Source organism: Alosa alosa, chromosome 6 (assembly GCF_017589495.1).
Source record: "Alosa alosa isolate M-15738 ecotype Scorff River chromosome 6, AALO_Geno_1.1, whole genome shotgun sequence".
Lineage (NCBI taxonomy): Eukaryota > Metazoa > Chordata > Actinopteri > Clupeiformes > Clupeidae > Alosa > Alosa alosa.
Genome location: NC_063194.1, coordinates 12361590 through 12382529, shown reverse-complemented (window position 1 = coordinate 12382529; position 20940 = coordinate 12361590). Strand labels below are relative to the sequence as shown.

At 45.1% G+C, this 20940-nt stretch overlaps 1 protein-coding gene across 1 annotated transcript in view; it reads right to left on the bottom strand.

Annotated features, from left to right (window-relative positions):
- tanc2a (tetratricopeptide repeat, ankyrin repeat and coiled-coil containing 2a) overlaps window positions 1-19930 on the bottom strand; it is a 153810-nt gene extending 133880 nt beyond the window's left edge. The window contains 1 exon segment of the mRNA XM_048246409.1: window positions 19622-19930. The gene's annotated coding sequence lies outside the window, so the exon portion shown is untranslated.
- Between the last annotated feature and the right edge of the window lie 1010 nt (window positions 19931-20940).

Here is a 20940-nt window from a genome sequence, read left to right as displayed (position 1 = left end):
TGTAGACAGCAAAACAGCATTTTCGATGACGACATACAGTAGCCCCACCCCTAAACCCAGCCACCGCACTCTACCTGACACTATGCTGGTCAGAACAAATCCAAACCATTTGTTGTCATATTAAAATGATTTTCTTTTCCCGGTCATGATTTCTGTGTACGCAGTATCAGCCTTTTGTGGCTAAGTCAGAAGCACACAGGTTAGGCCACGTTAAACGTTGGCTTCCTACAACCTATGACTAACGCTAATTTTAATTTCCCCAGTGTAACTTGCTCTATACCAGACATAATGCAAAGCATTTCCACAAATATAACAGTCACAAACCCTGAAAATGAACTTTATTAGTTTTACAGTTGAATTGAAAAGTGTTCCTATGGAAAATTCAGTTCTCACGCGACTGCTTTTGGAATATCATTGTCTCTTCTTCGTGAATTACTGTAAACGGCGCCATCGACTGGCCTGGCATCAGCGCTTTCTGTCAGTGTCACCTCTTCGTGTCGACGCAATTGTTTTTTACCAATGTCGTAAAAGGTGTAGAAAAAATCTACCTGTCGTTTTCTTGTGGATGTTGCCTGAGATGCTGTGCAGCTCAGTGTCATCTTTCACTGGAAGCGCACAGCAGCATCACCCTAACCAGGACAAAATGGAGGACTTAGCCTAGAGCCCCCAAAGTGCTCTTGAGAGTCAAAGGCTACTGTGTGCTGACTCATAAGCTGTTGGCAGGCGGAGAGGAGTTCCAGCTGGCTGACACACAAGGAACGCGTGCTGAGAATGGACAAGTGCAAACCCCTATTACCAGTGCAGCCATAGCATATTCATTAGCACGACTTCAAGGTCATCAACTTCATCAACTAATCTCTATTGTATTACCACTAAACTGGGAATAGAAAAAAAAATAATAGAACAAGGAATTAAAGGGACACCAGGCAAGCCTGATGCTTTTTCTCTACGAAACTCCCCCTCGCTCGGTCTGAAGCTCTTTTCCTTTTCTTTGCATCTTCCGTCAAGGGTTTTCGATGCTTCTTCGCCGGCTCTGCCATTATACACACGTTTGCAACAATCTCTAGCGTTTCGTTAGCCTGCCTCTGTGCTGTAAACTGATCCTGCTTCGGTCGGCGGGTAGGATACACCAAACTTGCAACTTGCAAAATTCTTCCTACAGGCAGTAGGGGCGGGCGAGAGAGCTTCATTCGCCCCGTAATGAGTCATTTAATCATATACCGACTTACGAAGATGATTAATTAACACGAAAATGTTGCCTGGTGTCCCTTTAAATAAGTATAATGCTGTTCATTTTGACAATTATAAATAAACCTTTCAGACTCAAGGACACTGGACTCAATAAGAAATCACCATTTAGCCTCATTGATGTGTCCTATTATCACCTACAGAATAGATTAGTAAAATGAAAATGAGGCAACATATGGTGTGTTCCCACAGGATACCTTCTGGCAACTTCATGGCTAAAGTTTGACAGCCAGGGAACCTGACAGCTACCTCTTTCTCTTTTGTGGCAGCAGCAAGACAGGAGATAAACATTGCTGCAGTCTAGAGCCTCCAAGTGTCTATTTAAAACGTTTTAAAAGATTCCAGTTTCCTAAAACAATCTAAGCTTTAAGAGCACCTGACCTCTGGGAGGTGTGGGTTGCATCTTACCCTGACAAGAACTCTCCCCAGCAATTGGAGTGGGAAAGAGGGAGCCACTTCTGTTTCAAGTCAATTAAGAGCTCATTAACTGCCCACCTTCCCCTAGGCTCTTCCCTGGGTTGTGCCAGACTCATCCACTCTTTGGTAAGGCTGTAATTCAGGATATCACTCTGGAAGTTGTGCCTGACTTCACACATCTGACAGGACTGATATGGAATCAATATGTGAGAACTGAGTTTTGAAGGGGTTTTTTTCTATTCTAGGAGACAAAGTATCAAGACAAAGGCATCTTCATTTTAATGAAGGCAGTTAAAATCAGTCAAGCGTGTGAGGTGCAAATGTAATTCTGTGAAAGGAATGTGAAAGCAGCTTCAGAAGGCACAGGAGAGAAGTGTAAGAAGAAAATAACATTTCACAAAAATGACACGTACATGCAGCACTGACTGATTCAATGAACATCAAGAGATGACAAGTGCATCACGACTAGCCTGAATCATCCCGGTTATTTTCATGCTTGCATAACGCGACTTCTAACATACTGTAGCTGGAGAGATTGTTCCTCCACTAAAATTGTCAGACTCATCAGCAGTGTTTCAGGCCTATACTAGAGGCGAACTGACTCTGGAACCAATCTGCCGAATCGGAACGACCCAGCTGATGTCTGTGATGATGCGTTTCCGTTCAGGGAGATCTGACGCCATCGGCAGGAAAGAAGTTGGTGGATGCACTGCGTTGGAAGAGCAGAATGCCCCCGCAGATTTCAGAGAGAATACAACCTCTCTCACTACCTCTACCTCCCACCCTTACTGTCTTTCACTCACGCTGTCTCTCTTGCTTTCTCTTTTCCTCCCCCGCTCCTTCCATCCCTCGCTCTCCCCCCTGTTCTCTCTCTCCTCCCAGTCCCACGCCGAGTGCTGGATGTGAGGCCAGAGGGGTGGATGGTATTTTTAGCCATCGCCTTGTGCTGAAACAGTGGAAGGCCCTGTGCCCTCAACAAGGACACCAAACTCACCGAGACAAAATGGAGAGACAGGGGAGCGAACAAGGGAGGGAGCCAGCAACTGAGTGAACAACTGAGAGAGCAAAAGAAAGAGGGAGGGAGAGCAACCACAAAAGAAATTACATTTCTTGATACCCTGCAGTTAAAAATGGACTTCCGAGAGAGAGAGAGAGAGAGAGAGAGAGAGAGAGAGAGAGAGAGAGAGAGAGAGAAAAATAAAGAAACCTGGCAAATCGCTTATCATGCCTAGATCACATCAATACAAGCACCTTTACCTCCTGCTAGGCCCTTAGTCTCTGTTGGAGCTAATCCGAGAAATAAAATGCACAGAACCCCTTTTATCCTCCTCTTCAATTGACAGTCTAGTGTGTGGGATTCTTGCTAGAGTAACAGAGTACACAAAATGCACTCCATAACATGCTAATGTGAGGTAAATAGGCTCGGCCACCCAACCCATATTTAGCTAGCAAACTCTGGAGAAGACTTTCGTCCAAACTGACTTCCAGCACAGCGGAGTCCCAGGTTATAGTTTAGTCTCAATAGGCACAAAGCCTGTGACCTTACAGTAGTTATAATCACTTTTTCCGCCCCACGTAATGCTCAGCTTATCTCGTGGAGCTAAATCAAGAGACAGTTAACAGTGAGGTTAACGAGCCTTTAAACCATCTGACACAGGTTAAGGATTCTTTTTTTTCCTACATTTTGCCCAAAAAACCTTGCAGATAAAGGAATGGGTGGAATGTTGTGTTTCTGGTGATGTGAAACAAAAACAACAGTCTAAGTAAGGCTCTGCAGACTGGTTTTTACAAGCCTCCTTATATTCTTGAGATGCTTGTAAATATCTCATCACTCTGACTTGAAGTGACTGTTTAAATTATGCTCAAGTAGGCATGGCCAGTTGAGTCTCAAAAGAAAAATGAGTAGTATCAGAGCCCAGATGACTCTCAGGCACTCCTCTACTTTCACCTTCACATGCCCTGATGAGCAAACTTCTGTCAAAAGAAACTGGCAAGTGTAAAGCTCATAAGAATTGAAAGGAAACGTGGGAAGGTAAAAAAAGGGGGTAAAAACATCCACTTCTCATTCCACCGAATCAAGAGCCGCTGAAGTGTTGGGAGTTGGAACAGTTTTCAACCAGATTTTTGCTCAGAACTTAAGACGCATCAGCAGCACAGTACAATGTCCTTATTACAACCAAGTTACGAAATATTACGTCAATTCTTGAATGATGAATGTTCATACCATGATGTACCCATCAGGTGCAATGGAATGTTGATTCACCAGGGCATAAAACCACTTTAACAAGTGAGATCATGTTTGACTTTTAAATGAATAACCTCAGAAAACCGCATTTAACAGAGCACAATAACAAGTCAGTGAACCAGTCAGGGTTCACAAGAACGTAGTTGTGTATTTAACCTCATCAGAACGGTCTCCTCCCTCCCCATGACTTGACGACACCAACGCATGGCTCCCTGCCGAAGACAGAGGGAAGACAGGCTGCTTGCAGGGTAGGAAAAGAAGGCTGCATCTGAGTGGAGATCCGACCACACCAGATGTTATCAGGCCTGAGGCCTCGAGCTGGGGAGGCTGGCTAAGGAGCTCCAGGTTCAGCTCCGTGTGTTCCCAGCGCTCAGCCTCAAAACACACACATACACACACACCAGTGCTCTGCTCACCGTGTCTGTTTTTATCAGATCCGTGTGTCTGCAGGCCTAGGGGCTGTCTGTTTACAACAGGGCTTTACAGAACCCAAAACACACAAGCACAAGCAAAAGCAAAAACATACAATCATAAACAACGCAGTCCAAGTCTTGCACACGGTTACACAAAAAATAGCACTATACAATCATTGTGTAGCTCACACACAGACAACTCCATTCAATTAATGCCTCACACACACTGGCACAAGACATGCAATGTGTCTCACACAGAGGCAGACAAACGCCCTTTTATCCACACAAAGTAATGTTTGGGTGCATGCCACTAAAAGTGATTTAATTCCTTATTAAAAATTAAGAAGGTAGCTATTTCTGCTAAGCCATGAGACCCACCACAAGTCTGGTTTTCACAGAGCACACACACAAGTAATGTCTGCAAATTCAGACAGACTCGTTGTCTATACAATAGTACGAGTTATGGCATGTTCCAACTAGCCTGTAGTGGCACAGAAACATCATTGTCCATCTTACAATCCTCCCTTGCGGTGAGGAGTCAGATTCATCGACCTCACAAGCTACCTCTGAGTCCAACTTCTCTCTCTCTGTCTATCTATCTCTCTCATATTAAGAGAAGTCTCTCTTCTTATTCCAGGAAAAATTACTTTCAGGCGTCCTTTCCCAGTTAAGCCTAGCCTCGCTAGCCAGGCTCACCATCTCCTCACTCCCTCCCTGTCATTATTTTGTGTCCTTCAAGGCTTCCTTCTCCATTTAGCCCTGTCTGCATCTTCCTCTCCTCTCCTCTCCTCTCCCTCCTACTCTGCTTCAGGCCTGAAGAGGACCTTGCGGTTTGAGGCATCACTGCAGCCACCTGCGCCTGCCGTTAAACCGGAACAACTGCCTCTTTCCATTACCATCAGCCAGGAGGCAGAGGGGTAGGGGTGGGTATGTTAGGGAAGGAGTTTGGTATGGGGGTGCAAAGGTTTAAAACCCGTTCCAGGAAGCCGCCACGCTCTAACGACATCATAATTTATCAGCCCGTGGAGAGTACAGGCAGTTAGGGATTCTTCTGTTCCTCTCCACCCCTCCTCTTCCACTTATCAGACGGCAATTTGTGCAGGGACACACAAACATAAACTTTCAAAAGACATAAAAACACACACTACACACACACACAGACCCCTTGACAGAAACACATCTACGCACACACACACACACTTCATTGCTATGTGTGCGTCAACTCACAAGTCTGAACAGAACCTGTAGTAAATCCCTGCAGCATACTGAGGAGACGCCCGCCCAACACCACCCCACCCCTGCCCCCTTCATCCCAGACAAACCACACTATTGTGATACCAATTTACTCTGCCCAATCCTGGCTAAATCACACCATAGTGTGATTGCATTATTCCTTTTTCTGAGCCAGGCAGCTTGGGCAAGGGTAAAAACACAGGGAGTGGGAACACTAGGAGTGAATAAAGAAATTCCGTCAGAAAATGACCATGATAAATGTGTGTGATTAGCCGACTCGGGGAGCGACTGCACTGTGATGGATGATTTGTGTAATGAAGCCCTTTCTCCGAGCGGCCCTGTATACAGTAGGTATTTGTTCAGGATGGCGTTGCCCGGGTGAGTGCGGAGACGTTCGAGCAAGGTTGATAAAAACGGATGGGAATCTCATAATCCAGCTTAGTCACACCCAAACGAGGAGACGCTGCCCCTGCCACTGGCTGGGGATGACCATTAAAGCAATGCCTGGCTAAACAATCTTACACATATCCCTGGACATACCATACATCAACAGTGCTCCCAATATTTAAGCACATCATCCAAATAAATAGACCCATATTGATAATATTTTTGCTCCAAGCGCCAAGTTATTTATAACTGGAGCCATTACAGTATTGATTGAAAAAGCATCCATGTAATAAATTCATCTGGGCATTAAGAGGTAATCCTGCTTCAGTGGTCACACACAAAAATAGATTTATATTACTAAATAAACAGAATGTTAATCAATACAAGCTCAGCACAATGAAAATATATTATGACTGCAGGAAGAGTTCCGAGTTAATAGCCATTGGGCAATGTATTTCATATTGTCAACAACTACTAGAAGAAAAAAAAAAAACATTTAGTCAATATGGGCTCAGTCCTGTTGTTACGGTTTAGCACGGGTATTAATACCCTTTGGTCTTTTCAGCACCATATTGTTGGTTTCTTAGTTCCTCTCAGCCCCCATTAACCCGTCCAACCTCCCGCCCCGCACACCAGATGCAGCTGAGCACTGAGATCTTTACAGAGATAAAAGCACACTCATGACCCCCGCCCTTCAAACACACACAAACACACACACACCTAAAGACAAACATGCATGTACACACACACACACACACACACACACAGAACACAGAATATACACACAAAGCCTTTCTCCAGAAGTCTCACCCAAGGTCAAGGGAGGTGCGTGGGCTGTGAAAGAGGATCTGTGCAGGTCTTTTAGGCTGACGCACAGTTTCTGCAGAAAACAGGGGATGCGAGCTACCGGTCTCCATCGGCTTCTGGTGACTCAGGGATCCCTTGCCACACTCTGACAATTCCATTTCACAACCTACCCACCTAAGTGATAGGCTCTCTCACTGTCTGATTAACTGTTTTGAATAATTTTGTGTGAAACTCAACTCTACTTTTGAGGAAATGAGTTACCCTATGAGCTATCCTAACCTGATGTTAGAACAGAGCTCATACACAGTAGGCTGCTTCCACCCTTCACCTTAATTAAAATGACTACAAAACTCAGTGATCACTGTAATTGAAATGGTGGTGTGTATGCCATGAAAAACAATATATAAACACGGGGGAGAATGAAAGCTTTGAGAAACGCTTTTAGAAATGTTGCCAAGGCAACAATAGCTCTTTCACTACCGAGGATAAGAGAGGACGTCTCGGTTTAGATGAGCTAGCGTAAACACGCCAAAAACAGGAGCACATCTGTGCCTTGCTTCACACAAGACGACACACCCCATGGCAGAAACAGGTGACACAAACACCGCATTCTATGTAAACACACTTACTCACACAAGAGACAGACAGAGACACACACACACAAACACACACACACAAAAACAGAGACACACACACACACAAACACACAAAAACAAATGATGTCAAATGCTGCAGGGTCTGTCTGCAGTCAAACCAGTCTGCTGGATTGCCGTTTCCATTGTTAATGTGAAGCGAGAGAAGGAAGAGATGGTGAAAGAGAGAAGGAGACAAATAGAAGGCAAAGAGATAAAGGAAAGAAAGAAAGGAACAAAAAAGACGAGACAACTGGACAGCAGAGAAAGAAGGTACAGTACGCAGGAAGTTGCATTTCCTCCCTCCTCTGCCTTCCTCTCCCCGTTTTCCTTTCTCTCCCTCTACCACCATTTCCTCATAATTGATCTCTATATCTGTGTCCGTCCTCAAAACATTGTTCCTCCCTCAAACTGTCTCTCCCTCTCCCACCATTTCCTCATAATTGATCTCTATATCTGTGTCCGTCCTCAAAACATTGTTCCTCCCTCAAACTGTCTCTCCCTCTACCAAGACCTTGTCCACCTGTGACCCAACTGACTACGGACTTGCTACCACAGGAATAAGAGTCCTGCATACAAACAGCTGATTCAACTTCAGCTACACAGAAACACTGTCCTGGAGTTGCCTAGCCCCACATATCACTGGATTAATTTTAACCCACAGATTCTAGTCTTCTCTGGATCAGAGAATGTCAATAATTATACAGAACTGAAATGTATTTGGATCAGCCTTGGACCAATCACAGTCAACATGACTCACTTCCTGTGTTGATGACCTTGGCAACACAGACCAGCATACCAACCCACATTAGCTCAATGACTGAAGAAACAAGAATGTCTGGGACTGCATGCTCATCTCGGTTCCAGGCTCCCAGACTATCTCCCGGGAAAACACACAGAGCCAAGATGTAATCTGGCAGAGCCACCAGCCCACCTGGCCCAACGCATCTCCTGTGTGTCCACACGAATGATGCTCATAATCTGGTTTGTCCCTGGCTGACTGGAGCGCCGCCACAACAGCACTCTTTGAGCATGGTTGGCTGGCCACTTCTGGTGTGCACACGCCTGATGGGCTTCTACTCACATTTCCTCTTCCTCGAGTCGTCTCCTTTTCACTCATCTCCTCGCCTCTTCATCTCTCCACTCGCCCTCTTCTTCCTCCGTCCTTCCATTCTCCTCTCCTCTCCTCTCCCTTTCTCCTCTCCTCTCCTCTGCCCTCCCCTCCCCTCCCCTCCCACTGCCCTGTGCCGCCATGTGTGAGACTCTCATCAATAATACAAGTCTGTGCTGGCATCCACATACCCCACTAAGGGACTCCAGCTGGGCCCTACTCCACAGGGTGGGTGTGTGTGTGTGTGTGTGTGTGTGTGTGTGTGTGTGTGTGTGTGTGTGTGTGTGTGGGAGGGTTTGCAGGACCTCCATCCATCCAGTCTGATGCACACGTGCAGAGGGCAAACAGGCAACACAGAGAGCCATCTCTCACAACTGCAACCGCACACCCACACAAGTACACAGGTGGTCTGGTGAAGGGTTTGTAACGCACACCCACACACACAAGTACAGAGGTGGGCTGGTGAAGGGTTTGTAACACACACACACACACACAAGTACAGAGGTGGGCTGGTGAAGGGTTTGTAACACACACACACACACACACACACAAGTACAGAGGTGGGCTGGTGAAGGGTTTGTAACACACACACCCACACAAGTACACAGGTGGGCTGGTGAAGGGGTTGTAACACACACCCACACAAGTACAGAGGTGGGCTGGTGAAGGGTTTGTAACACACACACACACACACACACACACAAAGTACAGAGGTGGGCTGGTGAAGGGTTTGTAACACACACACACACACACACACACACACACACACACAGGGTTTGTAAACAAGCTTGCACACAGAATTCTCATAGTTTCACTGTCTCTTTGACATCGACTCTCTGTACTCATCACAACCAGGTGGAAGAGAATGGAAACGCTAACACACACACACACACACACACACACACATTTGGCAGCAGAAAGCCATAATCAAAGACGGCCCTCTATCTCGAGTCCATCTGAGGCCTTTCTTATAGACAATATTGCGCGTGTTGAGCACACATGCACGCAGGCACAAAAATATGCACTCACACACCCTCACACACACATACACACACACACACACACACACACACACACACACGATGCAGTGCAGGTCAGGCGCTCCTCGCTCGCTGATGAGCCTGAATAATAAGCGGCACGTGTCAGCACACTGGGGCTGCAGCCTGAGCAGTGGGGACGACGCCAAGGCAATAAGGGCTGCCGCACCACACCGCACCACACCTCACCACTCCACCACTCTGCCAGGATTAGCCCAGGCAGCAGGGGCCTCCGGCAGGCAGAGGGCTCAGTGGCGGCAGGGCTTGTTTACGGCTCACAAGACAAAGCAGTGCACGACGCCGTTAATGTAAACCCAGTGATGTTCCCTGCTAATGCAATGAGGTGGTGACCTTTGCTGATCATTGAGTAATGCCATTAAAACGGCATTTAAGGTCGTAAAGTACATCTCTTCTCTCTCCCACGGCGGATCTAGGATGAGAATTCCTCGGAAGCGCTACCATTTCAAACTGAAACATGACACGGCCCTGAGATTGGTTGATGTGGAGTCTCTAGACATGATGGGACAGTAAAAATGGCAAAGATAACTCTCAAAACCGAAGCTAGGTTGTTTGCCAAAAACTATAAGGCACAACATGAAATCTCTGACAAAAACATCTTTAGGAAAAACATGCAAGCTATGATCACTGGGAAAAAAACTGCTCAACTTCAGTTAAAACTGTAAAAGGTTGAATCTCTTCAACTTGAACAAACATGCCAGTTGGCATCAAAAGATGTGATGTCGGATTACACACCAGCAGTTCAGCAGTTCTCATCTACGCACTCTTAGAGTTCAGATGAACTTTTGGCCCTTCTGCACATGGCAGTGAGAAAGGCATTTAGCATGTCTGGAGAGAGATGCACGGTCCATGACCGGAAGGTTTGTGCCTTTGGGGTGTCCCGATTGGCTCTTTTGTCTTCACCGGCCTCCCCGTCCCCTGCTCTCGCTCCGAAGCACTAAATCTGTGAGTTCCTGCTACTCACACTGAGGAACAGCTGTCCGTTCAGGGGTGGGGTTGTCAGTGTCTGGCAGGCCGCAAAGGATGAAACAGATGCTGAACAGTTAAGGGAGATATTCTGCAACAGTGTGCTCCGTTACAGAGGGTAAGAAAATCATTAGCCCGAAACAGTCACCTCAGCCAGACAGAGATAGACAAGAGAGGGCTTCCTCTCCATCCCTGTTCCATTCAGTCCTGCAGTTCTTTTAATCATGGCTGGTTTCTCCCATGAGTCCCGACTGAGGGGCAATGTCGCACGAGAGAGAGAGAGAGAGACAGCAGAGGTCGAGGGGGTTTGATTTCGGTGTGAGACGTCACAACAGAGACACAGATACCAGCGTCCGACTCCGAGCCATCGGGATGGGGCTGAAGGTTGATGGTGAAGGACAACACCGGGCTGCTGGCAGCCTCACGAGACGCGTCCCAGCCAGAGAGGGGATTTAATTGCTGGCGTAGTTATTGTAGGCTCCCGCACTCATGACAGAGATTCATTTAAGGCTCACATACCACACTGAAACAATCGCCGAGTGATGAAACACACACACGCACACACACACACACACACACACACACACACACACACACACACACACACACACACACACAACAACTCACGGACACGGTTTTATATACACCAGCTTTTCACTTCATCACTAATGAGCTGAACACAAAAATACAATTCGGAAAAAAACATACTGGAGAGAATCCTTTATGAAAGCAATGGAGTAGGGGGAGGAGTAAGAAAGGCAGAGATCAGGGATCTAAAGGACCTGGAAATGTAAGAAAGCAGTCCAACACCAAGACATCCTCTTAGCAATCCAACTGCCATTAACAGCAACCCTTAGGCATCAGGGTCAATGAGGTCACATAAGCGACATCTGGTTTGCGGACAGACTGAAGATGACTGAGGAGATGACTGAGGTCATGTTAAGCTCTACTCTTTTAATCTTCATCTTAATGGAAAGTTGTGACGGGTGCATTTGGAGACAGTTTCTCTTGCAATATTGGCTGAGGCTCTGAATCATTTCTGCACTCTCACTACCAAGTTGTCCATCTTGTGTCATGGAGGTTGTTTGTTTCAACAGTATAATGGAATAAAGAAACAATTATTTTAGTTGCTCATAAAGAAACTTAATCTGAGTAGCCACTTTTCCCCTAATGGCCTAGTTCTGTGCATTCAAAATCCAACATGAATAAATGACTTTCATCCAGGAATTTTGCTATATGACTTTATGCTCATATGAATTACACTTAATATGATCATATTTAACTAAGCACATTCTCATGACATTCACATTCACATGACCCCTGTTCATGTTAAACTGTACATAATTGGATTGTTACAGAACTCATAGCAGCAGCTATTTTTGTCAACATAAAAATTCCAGTATCTTTTTAAAGACTTGTGGAATGTTTAAGCAGAATCTGGCAAATCTGATGACAACTTCCTCTTCTGTATTATATCCATGTTCTCTTTGTTGACCGTTAAGGCACTAAAACTCTAGAGGTCATCACAAAAAACAGAAGGTAAGATCAACTCATTGTATATACACAGCTATTTACTAGCTAACATGTCAGTTAACAGCGGGCTGTAGTATTAGTGCACTACTATAAACACAACTGTGTAAACCGCACAGTGTGACAGTCAACCCTACAGCTCCAGCTCTCTCTCTCTCCCTCTCTCAGTCGTGATCCTTCTTCCTCCAACCTCCCACCCCACAATCTTTCTCTCTCGTCCCTTGTGGTTGGATTAAGGGGCCATGTAGCGTGAACGCGGCCCTCCCCTCGGCTCTGTGGCCCTGCTCGCCTCAGGAGAGCACACCTGCAGATGTTCCAGATGAACGTGAAATGGATCGCGATGAGCAAGATGTCTCCCCGAAGACGTCCCTATGGTGTCCTGGAGCACAGCCAGCAACAGTCAGCAGCGCTCCGCTGAGATGAGGAGTAGAGAAAGAGAGAGAGAGAGAGAGAGAGAGAGAGAGAGAGAGAGAGAGAGAGAGAGAGTGTGAGAGAGAGCATGCAGGACAGAGAGAGAGAGAAACAGAGAGAAATATAACTAAAAAGAGGAGAAGAGGGAGAGAGCGCAAAAGGATGGAAGACAGAGAAAGACAGGGAGTAGGAGAGACAAAGAAAAAGAGGGGATTGAAAAGGGGAAAGAGAACGAGAGCACTAGAGACAGAGAGGGAAGGTGTGGTAGAGAGAGAGGCAGAGTGATGGAGGGAGAGAGAGAGAGAGAGAAAGAGAGGCATAGATAAAGGAGGGATAGGATGAGGAACTGAGAGAGGAAATCACAAGGGAGAAGGAGAGAAAAGAAAAAAGAGAGACAAGGAGGGAGAGAGAGAGGGAGCAAGAGGAAAAGAGAGAGGGGGGGGAGGACAGCCTCAGAGCAAAGGAGCGGAAGAGCACAGCACATGCGCAAGTGAGCGAGCCGAGGAGGGGAAGCCAGAGAAGGGTCAAAGAGCCATCAGATCGAATCAGAGGGCATCAGCGGCACGTGCATCGAAGCCGACAGGCCGGGGAGTCCGCAGCGCAGAGAGCAGGAAGCGCCGTCCCTTACCACTAACCCACGGGCGCCTCCAACAAAATGTCTCTCTCTTGCTGCCAGAGGTCCCTACACTTAACTCCGTCTCCTCAGTGTGGCATGAAGGCTGCCACATCCACGCCTCAGCAGACTGATACCAGGGCAGCACGCAGTTTAGACAAGACGTACAGTATTAGCTTAGCGAGGGTCTGTTCTCACAAACGTACACTAGAGGGGGATCGCAGTTATTAGCACAACACTAAGACATATCACAGATTCAATACTGATTAATACTTAATGAATGTTTTTTTTACACTGCCCTCCATTTCTGTGAGATCATTTCCATACTGAATATACCACAAGCACACTGGGAACATCAAAGTGGAGGAAAATAGACCATAATATCCAATAGCATGACATTGGTGGAAGATTAGACAACCGATGTCTGAAAAAATACCTAGAATACATTGCAAGTAAATAATAAATGAACAAACATAAATGGGCTAAAACTAAAATACAACAAACCCTCACTGGTTTAGGTTATAACATAATAATCCACCACACAAAGGATTTGGCTGTAACTGGGACTACTTATCATCCATCTGGGTTGTCCATCTCAGCCCTCTGAAATGCCTTTTAATCAGCTCGAGGAGACATCACAACGGAATGCAAATCAAATGGACCATAAAAGAGGCTACAATTACATCTTAACCATTTCTAATTCTTTAAACAATTAAGAGAAAGAGAAAGAGAGAAACACTTTGATTATTCATCCTCTTGCTAAACATTGTGCATTAAACTGCAGGTACGACAGAAAAAGTACAAAGAACATATGCAATTTCTTTGTCTTTGTCTCTTCTTTTCTACAGCAGGAACACATTTGTGCTGACAGGACCAGCTGTCTCTCACTACCTAGTGTTGGGTCCACTGGCCAGGCGAGGGAAACAGACTGCCTCACTTGTACCGCTTAGGGCTGCCTCTAACAAATTACCCACAGAAAGCAGTAACTGAGAAAGCGTTCTAGCTCAAAGCACTTGCTCCATCTCTGCGTCGCTATACATTACAGGGTCTCGCCTGGTTCTCTCAGACAACAAAAGAACTGCAGAACACTGCATCCTGCAGTTGGAAGGCACAAAAGCTTGACAGCCAAGAGTACTAAGCACACACCTAAGAAGGTCAGTGCTGTTTTGCTGGGATGCTACATTTGTCAGCTTCTGTGATAGCATTTGCCTGCAGAGTGCTATTGTGTTACACTGCCAGTGGTGGATGGTGGATGAAGTAGAGGCAGTGGGCTAGCATATACCAACCTATGTATCATGTCATTGGGCAAGGATTCAGTATTATTCCCAACGATGCAGAGCCAAAACCACAGGCAAGTGTAATCAGAAAAACAAAAAAACACACAGATAAACATGCATTATGCTAGCTTCTGGTGTGTGAGTTGTTCTTACTGTATATCTCTTCCACACTCTCTTCTCCCCCTCTCATCGTCTCCACAGTCACAGACTTTCTCTATCCCGTCTTTCTATGCTTGTTCGGCCTCTCTCCCTCATTCTTTCAATCCTTCTCTCTCCACCTCTCCCTCACAAACCTAGCCCCTTCATTACAGTCACTTCTATTAGCACGGGCACTGACAAGTAATTAAATACAGCCCTGAGGAATGCAACAGAAGAGAAAAAATGTACCAGACAGGCCCCATAAATCTAAATCCACACACACACACCTTTCAACTCTGTCTGCTGGACCAGCTGAGTCCTGAGGGACTGTGGGAAGGAAATTTGGGCATGTAGGCTCCCTCTGGTCAGAAAGATAAGAGCTGCTGTCTGACGGAGCCCACCTGAAGGTGTGTATGTGTGGTTAGGGAGAGGCCAAAGGTCAATGAGTCAAGAAACAGAGTCAGAGTCAGAATCTCTCTCTCTCTCTCCCCCTCCCTCCCCCCCATACCCCCTTATTTTATCCGCCCAGACAGCAGTGTTTGTCTAAATGTGGAGCAGAGCACATTCATTTTTGTCCCAATGTCCCTAATCCCAATGTGTGTATTTGTTAGTGAAAATAATTGGATAAGTCCTTGAAGCCCTGTAAAGCAAATGTGTGCAAGCTTCGGTAGTGCACAAAGCTGATGATAATTGACTATATGGAAATTAGACAATAACAAATACTCACAGTAAACACTCACAGACATGATTTCGAAATGCAGACAGACAGATTAATGAAACAAGCCAAACACAGACAAAGCAAGATTTGCCAAAAAATTCCTCGAATTTCTGAGTAAGTAAAGGTGAATCAATAACAGACTTCCCAAAAAAAAAGAGTAAAATCTCCTTGGTTTGAGAAGAACTGTGTGAAGTGTGTGTGTGTGTGTGTCTCTGTGCAATGAGTGTCTCCTCACGTAAACATGCTTTACATAATCCCCGGCGAGTTGAGCACACCTCATCTGAGGCAGCCTGGGAGAAACAAAAACCTTTCAGTGTCAGATGTTGAGTCAGACTGGGTCATTGGGTGAGACATAATGGCATTACACATTAACATATTAGGCCTCCCAGGCTCGGCCCGGGGGATAATCCCACTCGGGTCATCTTCTCTGTTTACGGTGGAGCGCTCTTGAAGCTACGGAGAATGACAGCAGTCACCAGATAATCATCTAACTACACCACAACAGTGATGCGGTGATGCTGCCTGAGAGGTCAGTTCAGGGCCATATAAGGACAACATCCATTTACCTTTACATTTACTCATGGCAGATGCTTTTCTTCAAAATGACTTACATAACATAAAAGGATCAAGCTGCAGGAAGTTAAGAGACCTTGGAGTTAGCACCAAGTACCTTACTAGGCTAGACGTATTCAAAGAGCAAGATCAGGTACTGTAAAAAAGTGTGCAGTAAGTGGAAGTTCGAGCATGTTCGGGTTAGAGGTTAGGGATATTCGGAGAAGAGGATAGATAGAGAGGGACGCTACTGCTTTGGTGGTCACCATCAGGGATTCACAAACAAGAACAGTCTGGACTGAGAATGCCTTGTGTGTATGAACGGCAATGCCAGACAACATTCTTTGGGGGAAACACAATGGCAGATAAGGAGCATAAGACCATTACTAAGTTCAAGTAGATTTTTATTATGTTGCATGGTGTAAAGGAGACAGGTCACTGAAGATCACACTGAAGAAGGCACTATGCCGAAACGCATCTGTGCAATAAAATTTACTTATGCAAAGTGTGGCTTTTTCTCTCTTCATTTACTTAGCAAAGGAGACAGATGCCACATAGTAGGTCATCAATCATACCACCAGAGTTTCTCACCACCTTAGTTGGGGGGAGAGAAGAGATGAGGCCATTTCTATGTTGATCCATTACAGGATCTGCTACAGTTTAAATTAATGCAGACAGTGTTGCCGTGGCGACCTGGAATGACCAATGTAAGTGCTGGTGTCTGCAGGGTGTTCTTTGCAATCTGAATTGGATGAATCTGATATGAATAAGTTTGTATGTGTCCTTGAAAACGAAACATGAAGATGGCCTTAAGCTGTGCAGGCTGACGGTGTATGTATGAGAATTTTAAATCCCACACCACTGCATGATGTACTGTACTGATCCACAAATGCGAAAACGAAAACTGCATGTGCTGGTGATCCACAAATGCAAAATTAGGTTTCACAAAGGCAATTTTCAGTTTTACAAATGCCATTTCGTTTACAAATACACATCTACATTGTGAAAACCAATTTACAAGTTACAAATATGTTTTTTTTTACGTGTGGACTTGTGTGACTTTCAAGAACGTCTCAAAAACACGTAACTTTGGAAAGCGAAGAATGCGTGTGCTGGTGATACACAAATGCAGAATCATGAAATTTTCGGTTTTACAAATGGCATTTTATTTACAAATGCACTATATTTGTAAAAATCAATATACGAGTTACAAATATGATTTTTTTATTTGTAGATATCAAAACACACATGCAAATCAAGAAATATTTCTGGATCCCCCTCTGCGCATATACAAATATTATTGAGACAAATTTAGCTCCATAGATATAGGCACATTATTTAAAACACACACACACACACACACACACACACACAGACAGACAGACACACACACACACACACCCTCTTAGGCTCACACTGTGATGCTTGCTCTGCACACCAGAGCCAATAGAGAGGACCAGGAGTTATGGTGGAGGTAAGAGATCTGGTGCGTGGGAGTAGCACAGCCCCAACGCAGCTGCTCAGAATGCCCCCTAAATTTGCATGTCTGGATGTGCGACACCATAGCACAGCCAATTAGAGTGACCTCACACAGCAAACCAGGCTTAAATAATCCATAATCCCGCCCTCTCCCTAACCTGATAAAATAAATAAATATATTGCTTGCCAAGATGGAACAGATTGTGATAGCTTATACCCTCCCTTGCTTTCAACATACACAATGCTCGGGTCTACCTATTCCCACCAACAGACACTGTGCATTGTGCACAACAGAGACTTTGGTAACGGCATACAAACACACAAGAGCAGCAGTTGGTCTGCGCTTCGCCTTTGCAAATCCTCACAAGAGAAAAGAGCTGAATGGCAACACCTGGCAGGCTTGCCCTTGTTGTGACCTGTTGTCCTGGTAACAGGCCAAGTAGTCCAAGGCTGAATGGTTCAGGGCAGGCTATGATGTTGCTTCAGGGTTAAGGTCTGTGTTAGTCATTGCCTTGGTAGACATCTCAAGGAGTGTACACAGTGGACAGGGATACTTTGTTGTCATTTGTGGAGCCAGTGGTTGTGTAGCTTGGCGACATGTTTTCATTCTGCGGTTCAAGGCAAGGGCCACTATGTCTCTTAAAACCAAATACAAATCTTGACTAAAACAAACCTGAATTACACCCTGTCTATTAGATTTTGTGTCTGTCAGTGAGTTCCCTCGTCTGTATATGTCTATATTTTTCTATAGGCTTTAAACTGAACATTTGGAAAGTCAGTCAAACTTAATTTGCCTGTAACTAAGTCCTTCTAGGCTACTTTGGCTCTGTTTAGCCAAGGACCCTCAGGTCTATTCATCACCCGATCTCCCAGTGCTCTAACCAGAAGGTAAATCAATTTGCAGGGCTTAATTATGATTGCATTATTTCCTCCACTGACACCCAAGGCCTGGGATGAATGCCTCACAGTGCTGCCCCACAGCGTGGAACATCTGGGGTAATTTAAGTGAAGTGCCTTCACTGCTCACCTCTCTTCCATCTCTCTAATAACTTTTCCAAAAGCTGCCCAAAGGTAGACGGGAGAGGCAAATAAAAAAAACTGCTGAGTGTCAATCTGTATTTCAGAAAATAAATAAAGTGATCTGGTTTCACTTCAAAGGGGCTTAACCAGTTGACCGCCTCTGTGAAATAATCACTTCATGCTGATTAACTGAATCACACAGCTCATCTTGTCATGATGGACAATTAATTATTGAAACGGAAGTGGAATCCAAACCAAATGACAGTCGGACAACATTGACCATATGACCTGTGTTTAACCTAACCATTCAAATAGGTTACTTGGAGTGGAGGATTCGAAATGTCAGCGTGATGGAGCCTTCCCAGAGATGTATTGAGATTTTGTGACATTTTATCCTCGGAATCGCCACCTGTTTCGCATCAGGATATCTTTCTCGCCTAGCAATACTTGACATTTGCATGGCAGTGTTTACTTGGCATACTTTCAAGTAAAAGCGGTTAGAGCGGTTCCAGGCTTTAGGTAGATCCGCCGTGTGTGACCGCATCTTACAGCTTCGGCTCTTCTATTCCAGACGTTCACGTGGATGCACGCGCCGTTTGTCCATTTGGGCGTAGGCCTGTTCAAATTCATTCGCGAACCTAAGTACCGAACCTCGGATTTTTTCACCCGACTCCGACTGTGGCATGATGCCACAATGAAGGCTTACACGCTGCAATGCATGATGAACATGGACCTTCGTTAACACACATTAATGTTACAGGATGACATAAATCTCAGCAACCAAACTGTAAAGTCTGCCTTAGGTCGTGAAAATGTAGCTATAATCCGTGACAGTGTTTTAAATTTAAAACTGTACGTTCAGGCGTCAAGACATTTCTGAATGGGCCGTGGTGATAGTGACCAAAGCACGGACATCCCTGTGCAGCATGACGTGCATGAGCCGACATCTACCTTGTACAGTAACCATACAGTATGATTACGTGAGCAAACAAAGCCATCCACACAGAGTAATACACTTTCCATGTGAGTTGAGCTGTACCGACAAAAGCAGTGTAGCAAAATAACGATGACTGTTTCGCTCGCAGGCTAAACCTAGTCTTTCAATAATTTCAGCTCGCTAGCAAGCAAGCTGGCTATAGGTTAGCAGGGCAGCTAGCGGTTTAAGTACGGTCTACCTGCCTTTTCTGCGCGGAAGATACCGATGTTGGTTTTACAATTTGCGGAACAGATGAATAATTCCATATTGTTGAATAACCAAACAAACGCTGTTCCAGCTCGGTTTCAGTCATGCTGTTGTAAAAATATCGTATGTGCATTATTGAATGAGGAATTGTGTGAATACATGTGAGGAATTGTGTTGAATACATACCTTGATTTTTCGCTTGTTCCTCCTGTCAGACAGTGCCTCAGAAAACGGCGTTTGTCTTATCAGCACGGAAGGCAGGCTATCCGTAACATCAACCAACAGCTGGATTTCAGACTGTCTTAGTCAAAAAAGCCAATGGGTTGACTTCTTGCGAGCTTTTGCGTCAGTCAGTCTTACCTCCGTGGAGTAAACAGTCCGCGTGTGTAAATATAATGCGACGTAGCGAAGGTTTAGTGCAATTTAAGATATTCAATAATTTAAGTGCAGCCTCGTTTATCCTGGTATGGAGTGCAGTAGGCTGCACATTCACAACAAGGCAGGACCAATGCGAACACTGCATGCAGTAAGCTTTGCCAAGGATCTCAGGTCGATGGGAGGGTCTTGCATTATTCACGAGGGAGGCGGGAACGTTGGATCTGTTTATAATAGCTTTGCCGAAGTTCAAGGTTGCTTCTATAATGTTATGGTGTATATGGTGTTTCACGCTTTATGGTGACAGTGGGTATAACTAGGCCTATAGGCTAAATATGCACGATTAAACTTTTTTGTTGAAGTTTAAAGTCCTCAAGCATTTTTAGAAATTCTTCATACTAAAGGTAGCTTAATGATAAGCAAGTGCCTTTAATGTGAAGTGGAGGCCCAGGCTAGTCTTCATGGCTGTTTTGTTTTGTCTTCCACTGACAGAGGTGGGCTTCATCTTGATGAGAGGACCTTATCTTGCTGCCTGTGCTAAGGCCCACATGTCAAAAGAAGCTCAAGCTGAGCCAATAAAGCATGCACTGACTGCTGCGTATTCTCACATTCCCATGTTCAGTGTATTCTTATTAATTGCTGATTACTTGTATTGATTAATGTATTATGAACAATCACATTTCACTTTCAGAAATCTAGGTTTAGTGCAAAAAGCCAAGGGCTAATACCCATGTTGTGGCGCAGAAAAAGAAAATCACAAGACCTTCATCTTCAAGTATGTAAACAGCCAGACATCAAGACCCAGCCTGCCCTGCTCACCTCAAATGCTGTCAGGTTGGTAGAGGTTGGCTGTTTCCAGTAGAATATTTTAAAGATGGATGGACTCACCATTTCCTTCATGAACAGGAAGTGCTGAGAATGCTTTGTAAATGGCTAGCCCAGTTCATCATGGCTAAATAGCCTAGATGATGATAACCATCTCCACAGTGTGCCCTAATCTGTCAGAACTCAGAACAAAAGAACAAAGGAGAATGTGTGGTTGTTAGGCCTAGTTGATTTCAGATAGGTAGCATTCTCTTTTGTCTAAAAACATTCCATTCGAACCAGTGCACTTATGTAGGCCTAGGTAA